General features: G+C 37.5%; 1 protein-coding gene across 6 annotated transcripts in view; it reads left to right on the forward strand.

Annotated features, from left to right (window-relative positions):
• TENM4 (teneurin transmembrane protein 4) overlaps positions 1–26,572 on the forward strand; it is a 1,678,763-nt gene that overhangs the window by 956,238 nt on the left and 695,953 nt on the right. The gene's annotated exons all lie outside the window — the stretch shown is intronic.

The following is a 26,572-nucleotide window of genomic DNA, read 5'->3' on the forward strand; positions in this document are numbered from 1 at the left end:
TTTTTCAGCCACTCCAGATCTATAGCACCAAGTCCTCTAATGATTTGGATACATGGAGAAGACATATTTCATGCTAGCAGTTAGTACCATTACCATCATTGACATTGGTGTTATACTTGTAGTAAGGTAAAATCAAGAACAGGAAGTAGTTTTCATCTTTTCACTATAGCTTGGATAGTTCTCTTCCAAAATAAATCTTGGTCTTTGCAGTCTGGAAGGGAGAATTAATTTTAGGTTAATTTTCTTCGGGACAAGAGAAACACCTTCTACCTCTGCTCTTTAATCTGCTCCACAGTCCTATCAGGAATGCAATATATCAAACAAAAGAAAATAATATACAGTATAGTTTTCCATCCCAGAGACAGGAAATGCTTGTTTGGGAAATGACAGTCCTGAACTTGGGTATCTGCTATCAGAATAGCTTCTACATTTTACCTTCGGGAGTTACTGGATGAAATGCAGAATTCATATATTTAGCATGTTGCTAAAATTGTCCTTACCACAATCCAGAAAATAAAAATGCCCTTGCCTCTAGCTGTGTCTCTCTCATATCTATATGGATCACAATCAGCTATAAAACCGTTTTTTAGACGTAATGGAACATAGTAACTAGAGCCTGAAATCTCTAAGCTCCTCATCAGCATGAAGGCCTGAAGTCAACTTTACAAGATGGACTGTGACCTTCATTCCCAGTACACCTTCATCCTTATGTAGCATCTTTCTACAGCATTGGCAACTGCTCACCACGATATTCAAGTACAGAAAAGAATATGCGATGTACACTGACATGGTCCAGTACTCACATTGCCAGTCTACCCATTTTACAGAATAGAACATGAACAGGGTGAGCAACAGTGCTAAAATAAATAAGGACATAACACCCACTGTTGTCACAATTTAAGTAGCCACAGTACAATCTGTTTTAAATTAGCAGATGACACATTTTATAGAAAGTCTAAAGTGCGGCGACTGAACTTATGGGAATAGGCTCAAGACAGTTTTAAACCGAACCAGGCATCAGGGTATCTATGGCAGTAGTGAAGCCTACTGTGGATAATCATCAAAGCGCCCAGACCCTGGGTAGATTTCCCAGTCTGCACTGTCCTTGGTGTCCCACTGTGAAGGTCCAGGAGGCAACACACCTACTTAGTCAGGTCTACCTAGTCTTTCTGGGCTGCACTAAAAAACTGAATTCTCCCAGAAATTTTCACTTCAGTGAACTTATCTAAGATAAAATGCAACTAAGAAACCTTTCCACCAGGTGGCAGGAAGTATCAGACACTTCTGTATCAGACATGGTTTTTAACTCTCACGTTTTCAACTTGGAGAAGATTTTTGCTGTGCTTTTAAGTTGTGATATATGCATTTGAACAGAGAAAGGCTGTTAGAAGCAGTTAGGGGGTAAAGACCTAGGGATCTCCAGATTTCTTTCATTTCCTTTCCTTTGCCCTTGCTTCTAGTTCCTGTGTTACAGACAGGAGACCATTTAGTGGTTATTATGTGGCAGCAAGAGGGTGGCTTTAAGATCATGGGGACAGCACTGACGGATTGGGGTAGCTTAGCATCTCCCTATAAAATGCAAGTACTAGAAATTAAGGAAGATTGTAAACATTTGAATTGCAATTGACATATGAGTAAGGGTTTTGGCAACAGCAGGAGGGTGATGGTGTAAAGATAACTCCTGGCAGCACTCCAGAGAAAGCTCAACACATGGAAACAGGATGAAAAACAGTGGGAGTAAAAATAACTTCAGACTAAAGGGCAAATCTTGGAATTTTCATCCTTGAAAACAAAGGATGGCAATAGCAGATCTAGGAACACTGGACAGGAACAACTCTTTATCTGTATTATGCCTTCAGGCTTTGAAGGATTCAGTAGGAAAAAGGTACAGTGTAGCCAGGAGATGACGGAGCCAAGACAGGCAGATAGGTGAGAAACAGAAGGACAGAAAAGTAAATCAACAAAGACATAGATGGGTGTCACCTGAGGAAACGTGATGGCCTGTACAAGCTATCTATGGCCAGAAGCCTATAATATAGTCTCGGAAAGTTTTCAGGATGTACTATCTTAGAGCCTTTTCAAGAGTCCAATCAAATACAAAGCCTGGATCTTATTATTTCATCTTTTTAAAGAAGGCTTAAATATCGTAAAAGTCTCAAAATCATTGCAAGTAATAGAATAATTCAGTTTATCACATTTTTCACAATTTGATCCCCTGCTCCTGCATGGGCTCCTCTCCACGGGCTGCAGCTCCGGCCCGGGGCCTGCTCCTGCGGGGGCTCTCCATGGGCCGCAGCCTCCTCCAGGCCACATCCACCTGCTCCACCGGGGGCTCCTCCACGGGCTGCAGCGTGGAGATCTGCTCCGTGTGGGACCCATGGGCTGCAGGGGGACAGCCTGCTCAACCAGGGGCCTCTCCATGGGCTTCAGGGGAACTTCTGCTCTCACAGAGGCACAACCTGCATCACTTTCTACTTGTGGTGACTTTTCATGTAATTGCCTCTGGCTCAGCTCTGACCAGCAGTGGGTCCCTTTTGGAGCCATCTGGAGCTGGCTCTGATCTCACATGGGGCAGCTGCTGGACTCTGCTCACAGACCATCCCTGCAGCCCCCCTGCTACCAAAATCTTGCTATGTAAATTCAGTATACTTGTAAAAATGTTCACTTAGCAGAGTTATAGACAGGATGGCATTAATCTTATTTAAAATAAGAATTTATAATTGTACATAACCCTTGAAGATTCTCATCTCTAATGGGCTTTTCTGCAATGGCTTAATATTTCCAAACCTCCAGAAAGAGAGAAACTGAAGTAGGGAGAATGTGACGTGACAGATGATAGAGAAGAATTGGTGTATGACACAAAACTGAAGTCTATAATTCTTGCTGTCTTGGTCTGAGATCACTAGAAGACACCTTGCTTAGACATGATGTAACATATATCCTATAAGGATATGAAAATTCATATTGATGTCCAGATTAGATTAGAGCTAACATATGTCTTCAAAAGTCATCTACTGCTCAAATGCTGTCTTTCGTTAGAGCCGATCATGATAGCTACATTTATACCAATAAACTTTAAAGGAGAACCATTCCTGGGCACTAGACTTTATCCTTCCTTTTACACAACAATTAGCTTGGGATCTAAGCACACTGTTGCTGTCCCAGACTGTTTCTGGGCATGGTTTAGGATTTATTATGCACCTGAGACCAAGGCAATTTGCATAGGTCTATTCTCTTTTGGAGGTTGAGAAAACCTAACTCAAATATGAACTGCTATATTCCAATTGGCCCCTGTGCCAAGGATTACTCTTGGACACAGACAACAAGCCTTGATGTTCAACTGTGGCAACGCACATATGTCCACCACTTCTTTTTGGCAATGACCATCAAGCTTGAGCTGGCATAAGAATAATCTTGGAACAGCTTTCATCTCCACTTCAAGGTATATATATATATAATTTCATCAGAAATTTCTTCTGTGTGTTCATGCACACCTATGCTTTCCCCCAACAAACCTTCATGCTTCCCTGAGGTTTCTCTACCTTACAACAGGCATCCATATTATTCATTTTGTTCTTCAAAGATTCTTCATCCACCTCCATCACTAGGGCCACATTAAGAAGCAGCTCTCTGGAGACTACTATGCAGGATCTTCAAATTCTAACAAAATCCCAAACAAACCCATTCCTCTCAATTTCTCCAGCTTTGGTTTTCTGAGCCTTGGTTTTTGTTTGTTTGTTTGTTTGTTTGTGTGTGTGTGTAACAAGAACCATGTTCATGGCACTACAGCATACTCAAAATTAATGGTTTTCAGTTCTAAGAAATGACCTAGCTTCGCTTCACTGTGCGATCACCACAAAAGAAAGTCTTTGCTGTCTTCAATATGTCTTTAAAATATCTCTTCAGAAGTAAAGACAACCTGAAAAATTCTTTTCCAATACCAAATTAAAAAAAAAAAAGGGGGGGGGGGGGCAAAAAGCAAATTAAAACAGCTCTTCCTAGAGCTGTAAGAGGCTGCTGCACAGATTTAGTCTCACACTTTCAGCTTCTCTGCTTCCTCTTTCACCCAGACTTGCCATTTCTGGTAGACCTGGTTTCTCCTCTGTAGGTCCTGTCACCTAGAGAAGCCACTCTGCTTTCTGCTGTCTTATAAATTCAGTGGTGCGCTTAAAATCTCTGCTTATGCCTCAGTTGTCTCTCTCCTGCTTCTCCTTGCTTATGACTGAAGCTTGTGATTGTCTTATTTACAGTAAGTCTGTAAAATGTTTGTGGAAACATTTTCCTGGTCAGAATATCTGAACCAAATAAATGCGGTTTAAGTACCTCTCAGATTCCTTGTGGGAGATGAAAATGAGCATAAATACGTAATTTATCTCATCTTCTTATTTCCTTACCTTTGCAATCTTAGATAGGAAAAGAGAAAAAAAAAAAAAAACAAGCGCTTTTTTTTTTTCTGACTGCAAAACCAGAGGTCACATAATTCTGAATATTAACAATATTCTTGCAGAAATCAGTTCATCAGTTCTGTGGCACTCAGCAAGACACTCAGGTTCATCATTCAATGGCACTAAGATATTTTTCTGACTGAGTCCAAAACACCAAGATGAGTGGCAATATGTCTAATTTAAGCCTTATTAGTAATAGAAACTATTTTAAGTACCTAACAAGGATGAGCCTCCTGCAAAACACAAATAGTGAGAACAATGGGATGGGAGAAATGATGTATCGTTGTTGTCAACTACATGGCAGTGTAGGAATGCAAACTTCATGATAGCCATGAAACCCCTCATACACACTATTGTATTCAACATACAAAGACAATAATATTTTCAAAGGGACATTAGCTGCTGAGGAAAGTGTCTATGGGGAAACAAACAAGAATGGAAAATTCCAGAAAGAAAATGGATAGGAAAAGACGAATATGGGTCAGTCCCCTGGGGAGAAAGTACAGAAAGGTTTCTCTAAAACATTGTGGGTGAAAGTATGTCTGTGGGTGTAACAATTCCTTCTGAGATGCAGGGAAACAAACGGTAATGCTTTGCATCCTTCTGGGTGATGCAATACTTGTGTCAGGCACAGAATCCAGCATAAGTTGTCTATCAAATTTACTGTATGTATGTGAGATTAAATTCTGTAAGCAAACAAAGGGGAATGCTGTGAGTGAGTGGTTGAGAATGTATTGTTGAGCATGTAAAAGGCAGGTTCAATATCTGTGAACACTATTTTATTAATCTGCTGAAGTGACTCTGACATGCCAGCACATTAGAGAAGGGACAAAGAAAGCAGGTTTATTTTTTTTCTTCTTCTTCTTTCTTTTATTTTTCTTCCTCATCTTTAATAAATAAATAAATAAATAAATAAATAAATGAAAAATCAGTGGTCCTGGAACTGTCACTGCTTGTTGCAAACAGAAGTCCTACCCCCCTCATTATTTACTGTTACTTGTGCAGTGCAGTGCATGTGGCAGAGGAAGTAGCTGGCCCTGGAGAAGTACAGAAGTACAAAACCAGGCTTGCTAAAAATCCCTATTTAGCTGGTGGACAAAATCTGATTTTGTTGTTCTCAAAAAACTGTCAAATGCATCTGAGTCATTTTCACTATAAAAATGAGTTATCCTGCAAAATTCATCCCTTTTGTCATAGTTCCCATATATATAGTTAGATTTGCTTATAAATGAGTTTGCATGATGTATATTCTACCATAACTGTCTATATTATTTCTAGGTGCAGTTATTAATGCAGAGTATAAAGAAGCAAGGTTTTATTTGTATATTGGAGAGAGTTTCTTCTGCAAAAACATATAATCTTCTTATTCCAAATGTAACCATTTCTTATAAAGAAACTACTTTTCCAATATATCTGCTATCATTACTAAAATAAAGAAGACTTAAGTATAATTTATAATTTCTGGAAGTTGGATTTACAGCTGAAATAATAATATTCAGTGTCATCTTCTTGGCTAATAATTAAAAAAAATCATAATTATAACAAAATTCACTCTTTGTTGTGTCCAGAAAACACAATAAAAGAGAAAACAATGAAGGACTAATATTCCTAAATGTGATTGCTGATTTGTACTGCTGATTTGAATGTAACCTGCTGTTGATGCAAAATCTTGATAATTATTGAAAGACCTTGTCATATCTTAAAACAAACAAACAAAGAAACAGCAATGACAACAAACAAACAATGCCAGTCTTCATAAAGCAATTGTCATCACAGGGATAACAAAACTGAACTGATAGTTCAAATTTCTTACTATAACTGCCTAAAGCAAGTGACTAAGGAAAATAAGTACAACCTAACCCCAGCATCAAAAAATAATGAAAAAGTAAAAAAAAAAAAATAGTAATAAAATATGTAGGCACTGGTAACATACATCATTGCCTACTACAGGACAATAGCATAATCAATGGTAAATGACTGTGCTCCTCCTGCATGCACCAACCACATATCAGAGTCTGAGATGGCTGAAGGTGACTTTAATCTTTGTTCCTTCTTGAAGTCATAGTCCCATTGCTATCTGATGACACTTCTAAGGCTGAGTAAAACTGCAAAATATAGTGTAGATGGTTGATAATTCACATTTTGTTCAATATTATTAATCAAAAGGGTAGAAAGGGGGAATTTGAATGCTTTCATGAATCCTTTAAACAGAAGTTTATACTGACAACATTTTTATTAACATGGTATGAGTCAGTTTGACTGGGCACTTGAGCTCACCTTGGTAAAGAGTATGTTTTCAGTCACAGTGAAATATTTCTTTCATAAAGGTTCTTTGCCATACATCTATGGGCATTGATGCCACTTTGGTCATACATCAGTGCTTATGGTCACTCTGTACCAAGTTCTCCTTCTGTCCCACAAGAAGATTTAAGCAGGTCTTTCTACATGGTTTTTGTATGAGAGATTAGCCTCTCTTGATGTCATTGCAGAACTAAGCCTTAAAGTAACAAATAGAAATGAGTGGATGGCGTACTAGATGATATTTCAAGGTCTCTTCCAATCCCTAACATTCTGTGATTCTGTGATTCTGTAATACAAACTGAAAGTGCCATTAAAAATAATGTGATGCTTGCTGTACTCACGGTTACATGCAAATAGTGTTACACACCTTCTATCTTTTTTCTACACATATCACCATGGAAAGATCTTAGATTTCTACATACACCTGAATGAATAAAGCTTGAAAACAACAACAACAACAACAACAAAGATTGCAGAAAATGAAGAAACCTGAGAAATAGTGAGTTGGAGTAAGCGGTCTAAGTCATCAACCCAAAATCTTCCCTCAAAGCACTAGATACAATAACCTACACATAGCACTATAATACCTTTCCACAGCTGTCAACACTTCCCAAGTTTGCAACCCAGGCTTTTAGCTCAAGTCAGTCTTGAGTGTGTTTGCCATGAGGGCATCTGTCAAACTGAAGTCCCACTGATGTCTCAGTGGTGACAAGATACTAGACTGGTGTTAATCATGAGGCAAAGGCAGCAACCGAGGGATAAGGGGAAGCAACATTAATCATATGCATAGATATCTTGCTGAATACAAATGCATGCAAACTCACTCTTAAATTCTCTCCCATACACTGTTAACAGTCAAAAAACTTGCCCTACCCCTCCATCAGCAACCATGTAGTCATCAGACCCAAACCCTTCTCTTTTACAATTTATTTTATGCCTTCTATAAGTCTTTCCACTTAGTAGGATTAAGATGGAATCATGTCATGCCTCAGTGTTGTATTATTCTGAACAAATATTTCAAGAAAATAAAAGCTGACTGTAATAGAAATTCTGGTAGTCACTGACAAGCACCTGCAACACATCAAAATGAGATAAAACATGAAATCAGCGTGCACCTCAAATGCTTAGGAAGTTATGCAAATGGCAGAGGAGCTACAATCAAAGCCATTGCAAAATCACAAGCAGCAGGATGAAAGGACTGGGTTTATAATCTAGTCATCATGCAATGATTTTCTTCCTGCTGCATAGCTTGTTAATTACAAATCTATCAATTATGATGCTTGAAAAGCTCTACCTCCCTAGTACTCAATGAACATTTTCAGAGGCCAAATGCCACTCTTATCTCCTAGCAGGAAAAAAAAAAAATATATATATATATATATATATAATCTTTTCAGGTTGGAAGTTTAATACCACTCACCAGCACCATGTTTGGTGTCCAGATAGAGGAGTTTTCTCAATAAAGAACTTTGACCTGTGTTCTACTCCTTGCACTGCTGTGAGATCTCTATATAGATTTAATCTCGTTTCATATTATCTCTGGAAGAAAACCTGAGCCTGTGGAGATTAATGGCAACCTCACTGCCTTGGTTCCCAGCCTGAGATATGGAGATGGCACACAAGGGTATTGTAAAAAGAAATTTGGGCTACACATGTACCTTAATTAACAGATGTAGAGCTCTACTGCAGAGATTGCTGCATTTAGTCATAAGTGAAACTGCTCCTGTATATGTTGCACAGCTCATAAAGTGCTTTGGGGTTTGGAAAGTAAAAGTTTGCATAAATCAATGTATTTTTATTGTGTGATACAGACAAAATTACATACTTGCATTCAAAGTCTGGAATCAGGGATAATTTGTGTAAGTTCATTTCTTAATTCTCTTATTAATGTGGTGCTCACTTACTTACAGCACAGTATTTATGGGATGCTTTGACAAAGCAGCTCACTATTTTATTTCCCTATGTCAAGAACACCATCACTGCTTGAGCATCCTCATATTCAGCAAGCAGATGTGCACTTCCCATGAGCTGAGCTTTGAGGTTTGACAGACTATAGTAAACATCCACTCAGTGCGTGCATGGGAATCTTTTTGATAGATGGGTGAAGAAAATGGGTAATGCGTATTCAAAAGGGACAGGAAATAGCAGTTGTGAAAAGCACTGTAGAGACTCTTTAAGTGTTCCTCCAGTAAGCATACAGATTATATCTGGATTTTACTAATGATCCTCTGCCTAATTACTGTCAGCAGTAAATAATTTGTTTTATTTCTAACACTGAGGTCAGGAAGAATACTTTACATGTAAAGTGCTTATGAATGATATTGTATTAAAGAGAAAAAGGAAGCATTTTGAAAACTCTATATATGTTACCGAATATTGGCCAATTTGCATACAGGGTTTTATTACGTAATAGTTTTTCCTTTGGCCTGGTTTTACCAATGTACTCTTGAATGGACCTACCAAAGTAGTTATTGGCTATGTTTTGGATTTTTTTTTTCCAGTTTTAAATTATTTTGAATTGGCCAAATGACATCAGTTAGATTTTACTGAGATACTGGCATCAAATATCAAATGCAATCTCTTCTGCCTCTTCTGTGATGCCCTCCCAAGGCTGTGCTCATGCACGTGTTTTTGTGTGCATAAGTAATATAGGGGAAAAAGAGCCAAAACTGTAGTTTCTCTTTCACATCCACAACACACATCTCCTCAGCTGTCCTCTGCTGTTGACATATTGCTGGGACAATTCCAAGAAACCTTGTTTGCTTGTTTTACATTTCAGTAGGATTTTTAGCAAAAGATTTCCTGACACTTATACATAAGGTGTGTAAGAGTACGTATGGTGCCTCATTTCTTAAATAAAAATAAAGCAAGGTGAAATGCATTGAAATACTTATGCAAGAAGATATAGTAAATCATAGGCAGAAGCTGGGAAAAAGAGAGCATGTTTTGTCTTGTCTACCTGTAATTAATAATAGATGAAATTTGATTTTTAATGAGGGAAATTTGATTCAAATCTTTTATTTTCTGTCATTGTAGTAATGGGAGTGAGAAGGTTAATTACCTTCCCAATGTTAATAAAAATCTGGCATTTGAAGTATAATCTTTCCCTGCCACGTGCTGCAACTATATGTTGGTTTAATAATTTCTGAAGTCAATGGCAGCTCTTTCATAAACTTCAGTCAATGTTAGATGAGACGCTTGCTATCAGAGTGAGGATTTACAACTAATGTCTAGTGTGGGTTAAGTGGAAGAACCACGACCACAATCAGTCCTTCTCATTGCAAGTCACTTGATGTTTTCATCTTTTGATTTAAGGGTTCTGAAGAAAGCAGATTGTTCCTTAAAAATCACTCCTAAATTAGAATTTCATGATCCATTTCTACACTGGGAAGGAATTACCTGAAACCCCCATGAATATATATATATATAGATATTAAAAAAAAAAAAAAAAAAAAAAAAAAGGAACATTTCTCTCATATTCTCTTCTTTATGTTGTTTTTTCCTCTGACAGAGGAGGTAATTCTTTCTTTCTTTTCTATGATCTGTTCCTCAAGCAAAAGAATAAAGGCTGAACAATGGAAACACTATACTGTGCTATGCACCAGACTGAAGCATACAACAACATAGTTGTTTAGCACATCCATTGATGAAGCAAGATGTCTTTAGTGGTGCTACAGACAGCACAATAGGATGTTGAACACAACTTATCCTTATTGCTGTTGCTGGCCAGCATAGGTTTAAAGGCCAAAACAGAATTTAAAATAAGCCCAAACAAATATCCTGATAAGAAACAACATTGCATTGTCACTTAAAATCTTGTTTATAGATCCTTACTATTTTAAGTAGACTGGATACAGAAGTTGTGACCTATTCAACAGGTAGAAGCAGAAATGAAAAAACTATTTTTGCATGTCCAAAGTAAAATCTCATTTAATTTCTCCTCGTCATAATAATTTGGACAACAACCACACTCAAGAACTTATCTTCCCTGCGAGGTAAACTGGTCTCCAGTCAGCAAATGCAGAATTGAACTGCTTTGTTCTTTTTATATGTAAATTTGTGCTTGGAAAACCATCAATTAATCTTAGTCTGTTTGGGTTGACATGTCTCTGTGCCAAAAGTTACATTTGCATTCTAGTTTGGCTTCCTTTCTTCTATCAGAAAACTGATATATGTGTTCTTGTATTACAAATATATAGATGTGTATTTAACTCTATGCCAACTAGTTTTACAAAAGGTGGAAGAATCACAGAATTCATTCACAAAGCGCTCCGAAATGGGGATTTCACTAACTGCTCTCTAATCTCATCACATCAGCACTAAAGTCACTCATTGTTTACAGCTGTACTCTGCTTCAGGAAAAAATCCTTAGTGTTCACATGGTCAACATTCCAACAAAGTTTCTCTTCCTGTTAAACATAACTACTCCTATAAATGTGGAAATTCTGGGTTGTGTCACTTATGGGTGGACCTGGATTTGACAGAGACATAGATATATAAACCCAGCACCTAAACCTTGAAAAAACTGTTCCGGCTAAGCAAGGAGCCCATTGCTTTTTGGTAGCATACAATAATCTAAAACTTTCTCCTTACCTTCTCAAAACTTTGTGTTCTCACTTCAGAACTTCAGAAATATTTTAGCCCCCATCCACTCGTTTTCTCTCATCTCTATTTTAAATATTTCTATGAAATTGTTCTTTTATCTTTGAATGATTTATTCATAACAAAATCTTCAGAAAATATTTCTCTTTCTAGCTTCTTTGGGGAGCTTAAAACAAACAAACAAAAATTACAAAAAAAAGAAAATAAAGGATTTACGTACAGAACCTGACTCATTGTCATTTGGATTCATGTCCTTTTGGAAAAAAAAAAAAAAACTCCTCTCTGAGAGCACAGAACAAGTGATCATTGCATTTCCTAGTTGCTTGCTCAATCTATAGCTATTCTTTATCCCAATAACCAACAACCAGAATAGCATACTTCTATTTTTATTTTTATTTCTGATTATGAGCAATTTTATTTTTTCCTCCCAATAGTTAACCTTTTCGAGTGATTTGAAAGACAATGGTGAAGAACTGTTGAAGAGGTGGCTGGTGACAGTGCTGAAAGCTGTTAATATTTTGGGAGTCATAGCAGACAGCACCGAGAAAAGAGTCTGATTAGGCTGGGTTGTTGCTCAGTATTTTTCATTTAATTTGTTTTGGTTTGCTTTTTAATCTCAAGCAGACCATTTGCAGCATTCTTTGGCAAAGCATACAGTTTTAAAGATGAAACTTAGAATAATGTTTTCAATGAAAAGTGAGCTCAACTGACTACCACATTTCAGATATAATTACAAACTGATATCTCAGCTGCACATCTTCTGAAAGTTGACAAATCTTTTCAATTTCATGAAACCCAGGTCATTTTATGAAAATATCTGATGAATGCAGAGTTCTACATGGGTTTGACGTGAAGCCAGGAAAAACAAAGGCTTTGACACGCTCTCTTATTTCAGTTCCAAAATTCAAATATAACAGAGGGAAAGGATCATGGACCATGCAGATTAAAACCGTGCAAAATATTCACATGCACTCTTGAATCCAGAAATGTCTGAGATGTCTAAAACCAACCCCCTGGAGATGATTGATTTAATGTAATGAAAGAAAACAGTGAGATAAAACTATCAGCCCTAAGAACATCTCTACTATGCACTTAAGGCAGCATGCTCTAACTTTTATGCATTTTATTAGGTACCTGATAGTGTGCTCTTTTCCACAAGTAGAAAACGTCACAATTCCTACTGAGAATTGTAAGATTTTGGTAGGTGTATTTAACACCTGCAGGATTTAGACTTCTTGATTCTTGCTTTCCAACTGTGTTTACACTTACCATAGGCTCACAGAGCCTCAGCTTGTCACTGGAAACTTAAAAAAGATGCTACTAGACAGACAACAGAATGGTTGAAGGTGGAAGGGTCCTCTGGAGGTCGTTTGTCCAGCCCCCAGGATGAATCATATTTGGGAGCCTCTAATTCCATAAACAGACTGGATACTCTTCAAATATCCCCGTTTGGGATCATTAGCTTTTGTGGCTCCCTGCTTTTAGCTTGCAATCCATAATGTCTGTCACAGAGAACTGCAGTGTTTATACATGCTGCCTGGCACTCTCTCCCATTAATCTGAAGTAGGGTTACTAGATCCTACTGTAATAAAAGAAAGGATCACCTGCAGAAATCTGGTCTGGATCCAGGCTTTTGCCCAGATAACTGCCTCCAGTTCTCTTTTGGGGAAGCAGTCATAGCAGGACATGACAAGAGAGGAGGCAGGAAGAAGAGAGCTAAAAATAATATCTTTAAATGTCTGTTTGCTTTAGCATTTTGATGCACTTTGTACATTTTTTTAGTCATAGTTTATATGTATATCCTGTAATCAGAGGTGGCTGGCCCATGGATAGCAACAGTACATTGCATTTTGTGTATTCCAGATAAGTGAGACAGGGAGAGAGATTCATTGATTGAGTCTCTGTATTTTAAGTGTTACTATATTTACTAGATAACAAATTAGAGATTTGTTAGACAGCAGGATAAGTAGCTGTCTGTGAATCATGTATTTATTATGCATGACTCTTTCAGAGTCATTAGGAGTTGAAAAGAAAGACTCACTAGGAAGTGAAGAGGAATTCAGCTTGGAACTGCTTGGGGACCACAACAATGTGTCTAAGCAACAGTCACTGTTAACAGCAGTCCCCAGGTTGCTATCCAGGAGCTTGCATATGAAGTTTCAGAGATGCTTGCAAACACTAGTCTTATTATACAAATGGATAGACCAAGGCACAAAGAGTCTTAACAAAGTTCCCATCAATATCTTCAACATCAGTGCTATTGGAAACAGCAGAGAACACAGTAAATCTGATTTCCATTCATTTTGCTCACCTGTTAGATAGCATATTATATTCACTGTATGAAACTTCTAAAATTTAATGTAACAGTGTCTAGATGTAAAACTGCAGACCATTTCATTTCCTTCCCTTCCCATTTTGATATAACAGTGAGTCTCATTTCCGGTCTTGAATAATTTTGGAGTCCTGCTCACATCAGTGGTGCTCAGCTACAAAGATGGCAGCTGGGTATAAGCATGCAGTGAGACTGACGTAAAAGTTAGGATGAAGTAGGAAAGGATAATTTGTATCCAAGAGAATGTAGTTTTATCTAGGATGTAATTATTGCCACTGGAACTGGGCCAGAAAACTGAAGAAAAATCCAGGAAAGAGCAGAGGTTAATCTCCTTTCCTAAGCAGAAACAATTCAAAGAAAACAATAGCTCGTGGTGAATAGGAAAATATAGTAGTTGTGCTTCATATCTAGTATATTTTTTCTAACCAGAAGACATCAAGTACTTGATTACTGAATCACTTAGTTTGGTGGTGGAGGGGTTGATTATTTTGTTTTGTTTTGTTTCAATGCCAAACATCTGGTATGATTGTTGATAGAAAGTTTTGTACAGATAGATCCTAATGTTAACTTTCTCCTTCTTCATCACTGAAATTATTGTAACCAGAAGAAGCCAGATCTAATACTAAGATTTTATCGTGTCTGTATCTTATGAGAAAGAATAAATATAAGCAAAATAAGAAACTCTATCATTATCCTCTGACCCATACTAATCCCGGGGTTGAGATCATTATAGTAAACCTCAGTAATTCTCTCTGACCACAGGCTAGACCTTTTTTTATTCACGTTCCTTCAGAGTAGCCCATAGGAGACAAGGTGCAGCAGTTGAGTGTAACAAGACACTTGACCTTTGTCAATAAAGTTCTAGCATGTCTGATGACACTGTTATGAAAGTCAAGTAGGTAGAGTACTCCATGTACAAATGAGTTGGAATAGGACACATGCTTATGATTAGTAAGAGCTGAACTCAAGTACCCAATCAACTGACTGCCAGATTTCATCCACCATCATTACCACAAGAGAGTGTACAGAGAATGGTAGAACTTAAAAAATAACCCCAATTGAATGTCAGGAAATAACTGCTTAAAGTTAAGAAGGTCAATGAATTGCTTTTGGGGTGAGCTGAGACATTGCTCTCTAGTGGCCAACAGAAAAAATATTCTTGTAAGGACAGTTTTTGGTGCAACGTATCTAGACACACACAAGTTCATTATGTGCTTTTAACAGCCTCTGTTATATAAGATGATGCTTCTTTAATTGGGAGATCATTGACCACTACAATCATACAAAAATTGAAGAATTTGAATCGGTGAATCTAGATTTCTGTAAATGTCTAAATAATTCCATATTGAACCATAGACCACATAAACATAAATTTAAATCTAGTTAGTTAATGTACTTAAATTATTTTATTTTAATATAGTGGTAGCCTGCAGTGGGATGCTTTAGACATATATGGGTTCTCCAGGGGTCAGTTATTGTCTTAGTGACTGATCAATGATAAAAATAAAGATGATAAAAATCATGCTAGCTGCATTGTCAAGTGGAATAAATGGGGGACAAGCAGCATTCTCAAAGCATTGTTTATTGTTTAATATGTTGAGCCCATACAAATAAAGTGTTGTTTTTTTGTCATTGTCTTTATTTTTGCAGAGCCAAAGGAAGTCATCAGGCCATGGGCTGTCAATATTCCTTCCCAAATAACCTGCTGTGTTTTGCAATGGCTTGAATTTAAGGTGTAGTTGTGGGGGAAGAGGGGTCACAGCTTGATTGTGTTGGGAGGAATGATGTCAAAGAAATACCTATGTGGTGTGGTCTCATTAAAAGCACCATTACCATGTTCAGCTTTCAGACAGGATTTCAAATATGCCAAGAGCAGACATCATTCTAAAAACATGCACTGAGAGGAGAGCAGGGTCTTGGGATAGCATCCAAGGCCGGGACATATGGAGAAAGTCAGACTAGGTGGTTTTAACTGGTCTTATTCAAAGAAAATATACAGCTAATTGAACACCAAATAGCAAGAACAGATAAGTACTTTTTTTCTTCTTCATCTCTGTACTAAGCCAAAATTGCTTTAAGACTATTTTAAACAGGAATTTGTGAAGTTAGGCTTTGGTTTTTCAACCTATTTTCTCTTTTTTTGTATAACTGCCACAATTAAGACTGCTGTACAGTAGATAACTTCACTCTGATATCCCTGGTTGTAAGCCTGCAGAAGGCAAGCTCAAGAGTGTGCTGAGATGAGAAGTTATACCCACACTCTCCAATTTGGTATACTTGATGACATGAGATGAGGAGAAACAGGCAAGTTAGGGAAAGGACTGTAGAAAAAAAAAGCAGTAGGCAAGGTCTGGCAATGATCTGTGTCTGACCTGTTAAAGAAGGTACCCATAGGCTGTGGTGGCTTGCAGTCCTGAAACCAAGAAAATGAGAGTAATAAAACAAAGTTCAAAAAAATAGAGTGTTATGTTTAAACAGTAAAAATTAACAAGAATATATTCATTTGAAAAATCTTCACTGCATACTGAAATAAAGTTGGCTGTTTCACACTGGATCACAGGTCTCTCCATCCCATCATCCTGGCTCTGAAAGTGGCCTGGAGCAGATGCCTGGGGATGGGCACAGGAGCAGAACAAGCATACACTGATACTTTTTCTAGGACACTCTGCCAAGCTCCAGCTCTTCATGGGAGATTTTATTTCCCTCTGGATGACTTTGTCAGATCTGGAAGCTAAAATTGCCAATTCAAGTGTAAAATGGGGATTTTAAGGTTAAAGGCAAATCTAACTGTGGAATCTCTATAGAAGCCTCTACAATACTGCTGCTTCAGTAAAAGCAACCAAATATGCACTCACAATTTCTATTGAAATCAATTTGATTTATGCATGAGTATCTGAGGGCAAAATATGCCCCTGTGAAATTTCTCATCGATATATAAAAGCAGGTGCTTTCCCAGAAAAAACAAACAAACAAACAAACAAACTTTATTTATATCTCTGGAATCCTGGTATAGTCATCTTTGGTTTAATCTTTTCCAGGACACTGTTATATTAAAAACCTTTTCAGTAGCATCTACGGGATTAATAATATCTGTCATCTATGAACACTTTACTTTCATTACAAGTGGTATAACATATAGTATTTTCTTGTATGCATATATTGTATTTATTTCAAGGTGCAAAAGACATCTTTAAAATAAAATTTAAATGAAAGCATTGCTGAACCTATCAATGAAATGAGCTTTTGGGGGTGAAACACAACAGCTGTTTAACATCACAAAGCAATATCATTGAATAATTTAGATCACAAATTTGAGAATAAAAGAACATTTATTCAGGGGAACTCCAGATGGAGTTTAGCAAGGCAGACTGTCGTTCCAACCTAGTGTTATAATTTTAATCTTCCCACCTCCGATAAATAAATAAATAAATAAATAAATAAAAACAAATGGAGGGGGGAGGAATTCCTGAAATTCCTGCAACATTTTTTCATAATGTTCAGTAGAATAGTGGATAGCAACAAGAATTTGTCTGTTATGAAATAAATCACTATAAATCTACCATTATAAGACCCTGTCCCTTTTAACATGACTCAGAGTGTCATAAATTTATGTAAAAAGATGCAGGAATATAAGAACAAATACATTGAATCAGATCATTAGTCTATTTAACCCAGTGTATTTTTCTACAGCACTGGCCACTAACAGCTCTTTTTATTGCTAATGCTAGACATTAAAAATATCAGCATCTTATCTGCAACCACAGAACAAGCTATTAAGCAAATTTATCTCTAATTCCCATCAGTTAGCTGTTGATTTTTATTTAATGTATATTCCTTTTACAGGTTAAATCTCTCTAATGTAACTGTGAATATTTTCATACACAGTATATCACTAGAATATGAAGGTTTGTGGTCATTAAGCATATTCCATATAATCTTTATTTATATTACTGATGACCCTGTAGATATATGCAACATGGGCTGATGAAAACTTCAGTGAGCAATTTTCTTGCATGCAGAATTTGATCCTAGTGTGGCATACTGTAGCTTGATAAGCCTAAAATGAACTTTGACTGTGTCTGAAATTCAAATAGAAACATGCTCTGGAAAATCTGATGGTATATTAGGTAATCAATTAGTGAGATTAGCTTTAGTGCACTAAAAGCTTCAGCTAGTCTTACCCAGCCTTGCTGCTCTGACAAGAAAGTGCATCTTTTTAATCCCAGAACTTCCAGTAACCAAGTCCATAACCAGAAAATTATTTAAATATGTCTTACAAGCTTTGAGGCATAAAAAGTAAATGTGCAGTATGGATTCTTAAAAGAGATGTGAGTAGCAATAGAGCTTTAAATCAGAAAGGGGAAATATATATATATATATATATATATTTGAAAAATGACATGTAAAGTTCATGAAATTAAATGTGGATCAAAAAGAATTCCCAGAAACTTTAAAGATCTTTCAGTATGTGAGGGGAAGGGAAAGGGAGAGATGGAAAGAGAAAAAAAGAGCTTGAAGGATGAATGAAAAAGAATTGAAATGTAAAGTGAATATTTGGAAAAGTGTGCTCAAGAATTCTTGTGCTGTTTTGAATTCCAGACTTTTGAAACAGGTCTATACATGAATGTAGTTGAGATTTTTGTGTGTTATATGCAATGTTGCACCTTATTAAAATGACTCATTTGGAGATTCACTGAATTCCTTGGGCATTTCCCTCCTGTAAAGTTCAAAGTTGTGTGGGGTCTTGGGCTATTCCACTTCAACCTCCTATGTCTATAGTCTGAGACTTCAGATGGACTTAAGATCAGGATCTTATTCTCTGAAAGATTCGAGGTAATTATAAAATGTGCTTTCAGGATAAAGGTTCTTCAGTGAATAATAAAAATAAATTTAGGTTGTGAAGACAACTAATATACCATATTAGGTGCTACTATAATCACTTATCTTCTGCTTCATGAACAGAGAGGGTAACTCATAACACAGATCAGTCCCACATTACACAGCAGTACCTGGAAGGTACTTCATGCCCCAAAGACCTTACAGCCCAATATAGGCAGCAACCAGTGGGTACAACAGCTGGGGAAGCAGAAGGTAGTAGTGAAATTATAATCAATGCGATAAACTGCAGTCATAGCTCATCAGCTCATAATCCAAAATATAAGATGCTATCTAACACTGTCAGTAGCAGACAATTCATCATGTATGCACTGCATTGTGCTTTAAGTCTTGCAAATATGGGCAATTGTGGGCTGTGGAAATTTTCATCTGCTCCTATTGTAGAGTGAAATTTTAGTCATCAAAGGAAAAGCAAAAGAGAAGATCTTAAATGCTCTTCCAAGGCACACCAGTGTGGGGGAGAACCTATTCCAGTTGAAGCTCAGAAGATTTTATATTTAAAAGATTGTAACAATCACTTGCTTTTATCATCAGAACAGAGTGTGGCACACTGTTACCACGTAACTGCAAAAGGTGACCAGACGTATTTTGAACTCATTTAAAGTTTCTGTGAGTTACCCCCAGTCAGATCAAATCAGCTGCTTCTGAACTAGAACTAAGAAGTTTTAAAATATTGTGAAAAAATATCCATATCCCAGTAGAGGTATTGTGGTTTCCTGGATATCACTAATGAGAAAAATCAGAACAAATGCCTTTCTATTGGAGGACCAAATATTGCCTTTGAGCAGGAGTCCCCAAAAGTTATCCAGTAGGTATCTCCTATAGTATTGTTCAGAGCTAACAAAATCAGTTAAATGGCTATATAAATCACAGAGTGGTTAAGGTTAGAAGAGACCTCTGGAGGCCATCTGGTCTAACCCAACTGCTCAAGCAAGGGCAGCTACAACACATTACTTAGGACTATGTCCAGAAAACTTTTGAAGATCTCCAAAAAGTGGACTTCATGGCCTCACCAGGCAGCCTGTGCCAGTGCTCTGTCACCCACCCAGCTCAGAAGTGCTTCCTGATGTCCAGAAGAACCTTCTCTGTTCCAGTTTGTGCCCATTGCCACTTGTCCTGGCACTGGCACCACTGAAAAGAGCGTGGCTCCATCGTCTTTGCACCTTCCTTGCAGGTATTTCACACCAAAATCTAGATTTAGCTGTGAAAATTAGCCATTTATATGGATGAAGACATGAAAAAAAACAAAAACAAACAAAAAAAAAAACAGAAGTGTTTCAAAGAGGGGTGCTGAACTGCCAGTTGGTGAAACCAAGGTGATGATATGTCACAAGGAATGGCCTGACTGCACTGGCACTTTGCTAGTTTTCAGTCTTACTGGAGCTCTGGTTGAGCATTGAGCTACCAAAGTAAAAGGGCTGTTAGAGGATACAAGCAGACTGTGCTGTAACAAGGAGGAAGAACAAGAACAAGAGCAAGAACAAGAATAAGAACAAGAAAAGGAACAAAGAAAAAGAGCAAGAACAAGAATAAGAACAAGAAAAGGAAAAAAAGAAAGAAAAAGAAAAAGAGCAAGAAAAAGAGCAAGAAAAAGAGCAAGAAAAAGAGCAAGAACAAGAACAAGAACAAGAACAAGAACAAGAACAAGAACAAGAACAAGAACAAGAACAAGAACAAGAACAAGAAAAAGAACAAGAACAAGAACAAGAAAAAGAACAAGAAAAAGAAAAAGAAAAAGAACAAGAACAAGAACAAGAACAAGAACAAGAAAAAGAACAAGAACAAGAACAAGAACAAGAAAAAGAAAAAGAAAAAGAAAAAGAAAAAGAAAAAGAAAAAGAAAAAGAAAAAGAAAAAGAAAAAGAAAAAGAAAAAGAAAAAGAAAAAGAAAAAGAAAAAGAAAAAGAAAAAAAGAAAAAGAAAAAGAAAAAGAAAAAGAAAAAGAAAAAGAAAAAGAAAAAGAAAAAGAAAAAGAAAAAGAAAAAGAAAAAGAAAAAGAAAAAGAAAAAGAAAAAGAAAAAGAAAAAGAAAAAGAAAAAGAAAAAGAAAAAGAAAAAGAAAAAGAAAAAGAAAAAGAAAAAGAAAAAGAAAAAGAAAAAGAAAAAGAAAAAGAAAAAGAAAAAGAAAAAGAAAAAGAAAAAGAAAAAGAAAAAGAAAAAGAAAAAGAAAAAGAAAAAGAAAAAGAAAAAGAAAAAGAAAAAGAAAAAGAAAAAGAAAAAGAAAAAGAAAAAGAAAAAGAAAAAGAAAAAGAAAAAGAAAAAGAAAAAGAAAAAGAAAAAGAAAAAGAAAAAGAAAAAGAAAAAGAAAAAGAAAAAGAAAAAAAGAAAAAGAAAGAAAGTGGATGAAGAATCACAGTTTGGGTTGTTTGCAAAAACCCTGGAGAGGAAGTACCCAAACACTTTATTGCATGGAAGGAGGGAAAGGTAGAGGCTACATCTAAACTAAAAGAGGATTGAGACTGCCAAGTTGAAAGCTGGAAGCTTCTGCCTTTTTGTAACAGAAACACTATTTCTCTGCCTGCAGATGTCACATGCGCACTTACAGACATTCCTGTAACAAGTGAGGAGGAGCAAATTCCCCCAGGGAAGGCATGTGGGCCATCAGTGAATGATCCACTTGTTGGTATACAGAGAAAGCAGAGGAAGCTCATGGCTGCAGACTTTTGCAGAGGACAGAAACGTTCATTTGCCAGCCAGACTTGCTGTCTCAGGAGGTTTATCACTTGCTGAAGTTTGAATCTGGGATGATGCACAGAGACTGCTGAGTTTCATTCAGCATTTAGATGGTTACCTGTTACTGCTCATCCACTTGGGGCAATAGTTCTAAGTATCAAGGGACCTTGAATAGATAAGGAGTAACTACAAACCTCCAGGAGGGAGCACTGAGGGCAAGGATTGTTCTCTTTAGTCATGTCAATCAAGAGAAAAAACTTAGATAGGAGAAGACATCCTTCAGAACAAAGTCTGGTTACACAAAGGGTGTTTCAAGCAGAACCTCAGCTCTAATTACCATGAGATCCCCTATGGAAAAAGAAAAAAAAAAAAAAAAAAAAGACTTCTTGGGAGAGATGGGATCCATGATCCATCTGACAGTCAGGCAAACATCTTTGCCAACTGGTTTGTTGAACTAGGGAGGAAGTCTTCAAGATAAATTTAGCAGAGGATGAGAAGTATAGGGAAGCTCAAAGATACAGAATGATGGCAGGGACCAGGGTATCACATTTCACCTGAAAAAGTGGAAAGGTGATGGATCCATCACAAATGGGTGTAAACAAACACATGCAGTGTGGTAGGTAAACAGCAGGAGTCTGTGCTTCTTCAAGGTTATGGGGTTACATCAGGCTGGTGAACAGTCACAACTGGTGTTCTCTAGTGCTCCATTACTTCTCTTCAATGTTCTTATAAATGATCCAGGACTAAGTAAGTTTGCAGATGACACTAAATTAGGAGGAGCTATTGACTTGAGGGCCTTGCAGAGAGATCTTGACAGACTAGAGGGCTGAGCAATCACCAACCATATGAAGTATAACACGAGCAAGTGCACCCGGGTTGGGGCAAATCTGTATATATTTACAGATGGGGGGAGGAAAGGCGGGAGGGCAGCCCCACAGAAAGGGATCTGGGGTTTCTGGTTGGTATCAAGGTGTTGGCTCTCCTGTGTGCAGTTTGGGGCACCACAATATCTAGGGTAGATTTATATTAGATATAAGGAAGAAATTCTTTACTCACTAGGTGGTGAGGCCATGGCACAGGTTGCCCAGAGAAGCTGTGGATGCCCCATCCCTGGAAGTGTTCAAGGCCGGGCTGGATGGGGCTTTGAGCAACCTGGTCTGGCAGGAGGTGTTCCTGCCCATGGCAGGGGGGTTGGAGTTAGATGATTTTTAAGGTCCCTTCCAACTAAACCATTCTATGATTGATTCTATGAATAATGAGAAAACTATTAGATAGTATCCAAATGAGAGCTACAAAGATGGTAAAGGGTCTAGAGGGGAAGACATATGAGGAGCGGCTGAGGTCCCTTGGCTTGTTCAGCCCAGAGCAGAGCAGGCCAAGGGGAGGCCTCATGGCGGCCTGCAGCTCCCTCATGAGGGGAGCGGAGGGGCAGGCGCTGAGCTCTGCTCTCTGGGGACAGCGACAGGACCTGAGGGAATGGCATGGAGCTGGGACAGGGGAGGGTCAGGCTGGGGGCTAGGGAAAGGTTCTGCACCCAGAGGGTGGTCGGGCACTGGGACAGGCTCCCCAGGGAAGTGGTCACAGCACCAAGCCTGCTGGAGTTCAAGAAGCATTTGGACAATGCTGTCAGACATAAGGTTTTGTGGATCCATTCCAACTTGGGATATTCTATTGTCCTGTGATTCTATGATCCCATAAATATGGGAGGATAGCTCTTATGGCTGAAGAACTGAAATGTATGGGTACCACCTTTCTAGAAGGACTGGCAGAAATGGAAAATAAAAGGAGTCACAACATCCTCTATGTGAAAACAGCTCAAATGCTTGGGGCTTTGTGACAAGATGATTAGGAGAGTATGGGTAAGGATCAGAGGGGAGACAAACAAGGATGATACATGTAGTACACCTGCTCCAGATCACCTGATCAAGAAGAGAAAGATTAAACTTTCTTTGGATAGAGGGAATATGCCTCACTGGTCCTAGCCCTGGTTAATCACCCTGACATTGCCTAGAAGGGCAACATGATGGCATTTGTAATGTAGAAAAGAGCATGGAGGACTTTTTTTTTTTTTTTTTTTGGCATGAGAGATCAGTGATCCAACTAGGGGAGAGACTTTGCTGGATTTGCTTTTCACCAAAGGGGCGGGGGGGAAGGAAAGTAAGAAGGAAAGAAGGAAAGAAGGAAAGAAGGAGAGAGAGAGAGGGAGAAGGGGAAGAGAGAGAGAGAGAGAGGAAGAGAGGAAGAGAGAGAAAGAAAGAGAGAAAGAGAGAAAAGAGAGAGAGAGAAAGAGAGAAAGAGAGAAAGAGAGAAAGAGAGAGAAGAGAGAAAGAGAAAGAGAGAAAGAGAGAAAGAGAGAAAGAAAGAGAGAAAGAGAAAGAGAGAGAGAGAGAAAGAGAAAGAAAGAGAAAGAGAAAGAAAGAGAAAGAGAAAGAGAAAGAGAAAGAGAAAGAGAAAGAGAAAGAGAAAGAGAAAGAGAAAGAGAAAGAGAAAGAGAAAGAGAAAGAGAAAGAGAAAGAGAAAGAGAAAGAGAAAGAGAAAGAGAAAGAGAAAGAGAAAGAGAAAGAGAAAGAGAAAGAGAAAGAGAAAGAGAAAGAGAAAGAGAAAGAAAGAAGAAAAAATTCATGCAGAATAACATGAAAACTGACATCAGCCTTGGTTAAAACAACCGTGAGTTAAAAATATTTAGATAATTGAGCAAGACAAATGGAAGAATTACAGTTCTGGATTTCAGAATAACAGATCTAACTTGGTTAGGGAATTAGTTTAGAGGATCTTATGGGCGACTGGCCTGAATTTCTGGGGACCAGAACAACAGCACAGACTGGGGACTGCCTTGATAGAAAGTGATTTTTCGGAAAAGGACCTGGGTCTCCTGGTGGACAACATGTTGACTTTGAGCAGTGAAGAAAATTAATAACATACTGGGCTGTATTGGCAATCATGTTGTCAGCAGGTTGAGAGAGGCAGTAATTTTCCTCCATTCAACACTCATAGGAACCAGTTTGGAGTACTGTGTTCAGTTTGTGGCTTGTCAGCACAAGAAAGCATGGACATACTGGAGTAATTCCAGTCAAGGCTACATAGATGCTTGGGGGGCTGGAGAACATAAGGTACAAGGAGATGTTTAGAGTACAGAAAGAATGACTCTTCTCAGAGATGTACAGTAATGGGGTGAGAGCCTATGGAAACAAGTTGTAATGGGGAAAATTATGACTAGATATAATGAAAAATTTTTGCACTGTGAAGATAATGAAATATTGGAACAGGGCCCAGAGTAATTGTGGAATCTCCAACCTTGGAAATATTCACAGTTCAGTAAGATCTGAGTAACGTGACCTAACTTCAAAGTCTTCTATAATTTGATGAAACTTGAACTAAAACTGTCTAGAAATATGGAAAATGATAGAAATGCTCCAAATTTTCAGTCTGCAAACATTGGCTGCAAGCAGTCATTGGCTACAGTAAAAGCAATTCAAAAGGTTTTGTTTTTCCAAATTGAGTTCACTGGCATCCTTCTGACTCAACTAATAGCTACAAAAATGTGCTTTAGAAGTGAAAAGAATGCATAATACTCTATGTAAACATGAAATATTTTAAAGGATTTAAAAAGGAGACTGAGCTTACACAAATAAACCTGCTAAATATAAAGTTGAAGAGCCTATCTTGCAGTTTTTTGATTGGTCTCTGATAAGAGATTGGATTATGGCTGAAACAAAAACACTTAGAAACCGCTACAAGAGACTGAGTTAATTTTCCAAGAAAAAGAAGTGACTCAGTTCAGAATGAAGCATATGGAGGTTATTGATGATAATAGCATAAACGTGGATGAGAATCCATATTGCTAAGAGCTGGAAGTTCTTTGGAAATGCAGAGACAAACAAGAACAGCACACAGAGCTAATGCTGAGGACAAGCACAATCAAAGTCAATGAAATAACAGAATAAACTGCAATAGATTTTGCCACTTTTCAGCAGTTTCGAGCACCATTACTGTATTTGGCTCAGGACAGTACATTATTAAGGTAGTAACCTATAAGGAGGTAGACAGAACTGTGGCACAGGATGAATCAAATACCAGAAATGAAATGGAACATTTAAAACTTTTAAGATGGATGCTAATGCAGAAGCCATCTTGCTGAAAGAAGAATTCTCAGTATTCAGAAAACTTCAGTAGAGGAGCTATAGATATTAGAAGGTAAATAAGTTAAATGTGGGTGAAAGCTTGTATTCCTTAAAGGCATACATGTCTTTGCTGTATGCGTAAATAAAAAGCAGAAAAGCTACAATCTGTAACAGTACTAGTGCAAAGGAAAACCATTTGGGGTTGAAAGTGCATCTTACTGATCTTCTGAATAAAACTACCATTGTTGAAGATGAGAATACAGAAGAGTTTTAAAAGGTGTATTCCTAGGAATAGGTAAGTTGTTAGTATGACAAATGTAGTCAAAAGACTCTAATTTTCATTCTGTGGAGAGCTGTCCTTATCTAAAAAGTAAGCACTAAAAGAGGATATACATATGCTGGTTTGTGCTAGGAACAATAGAGCAAAGCTTAAAAGTAAAGGTGCATCTTTTATTTTAGAGGGATGAAAATGTGCTCCACTAAAAGCATTAAACAAATATATTAAAAATATTATTTCGTGTGTTTGACATATTTAGTAGGATTCTTGGAAGGTGCTCTTAGAAAAAGAAATTTCATGTCTATGTAAATTCACCACCCTCTAAGGGATACATGCTTTCCTTAAAATGCCCTTTAGACTTTCTGAGGTGCTCAGATTTTGTTTTTATTTTTAAAGAAAATTTCTTCTTTTAAAATTTGATCTTCTGAAAGATTTTACTTCATCACCACTGGTTCTAAGGTGCTTTGGCGTGAGTTAGACAAATGAACAGGAAGCACAAGGAACATCATAAACATCATCATGCATTTGAGGACACTATTCTCTCTTTGTCTACACATCAGCCTGGTAGACAGAGAAAATGTACCTACTTCTTGAAATGGTAAACATCATAATAGACTTTCATAGACTGAAAGATTTTCATCAACAGAATACTGTGTGCATCTACTTATTGCACTAGATACCATCTTAGAAGTTGATAAAAGCCCCAAATTAAAGAAACACCAGCCTGGGGTACTGATATGATACAAAACTAAGCTTTCTATGAACACCTCAAAAGGTGATCTCCTCAAGGAATAGTCAGTAGGAGGTTTTCTTCAGGCAATCACAAGCCAGTGTATCAATACTGAAAAATAACAAGGGTTTCTTTGGCCTTGTTTTACAGGAACAGAGATGGAAAGGTTGGAGACATAGGCCATGTTATGGTAAAG

The sequence above is a fragment of the Anser cygnoides genome, chromosome 1 (assembly GCF_040182565.1).
Source record: "Anser cygnoides isolate HZ-2024a breed goose chromosome 1, Taihu_goose_T2T_genome, whole genome shotgun sequence".
Taxonomy (NCBI): domain Eukaryota; kingdom Metazoa; phylum Chordata; class Aves; order Anseriformes; family Anatidae; genus Anser; species Anser cygnoides.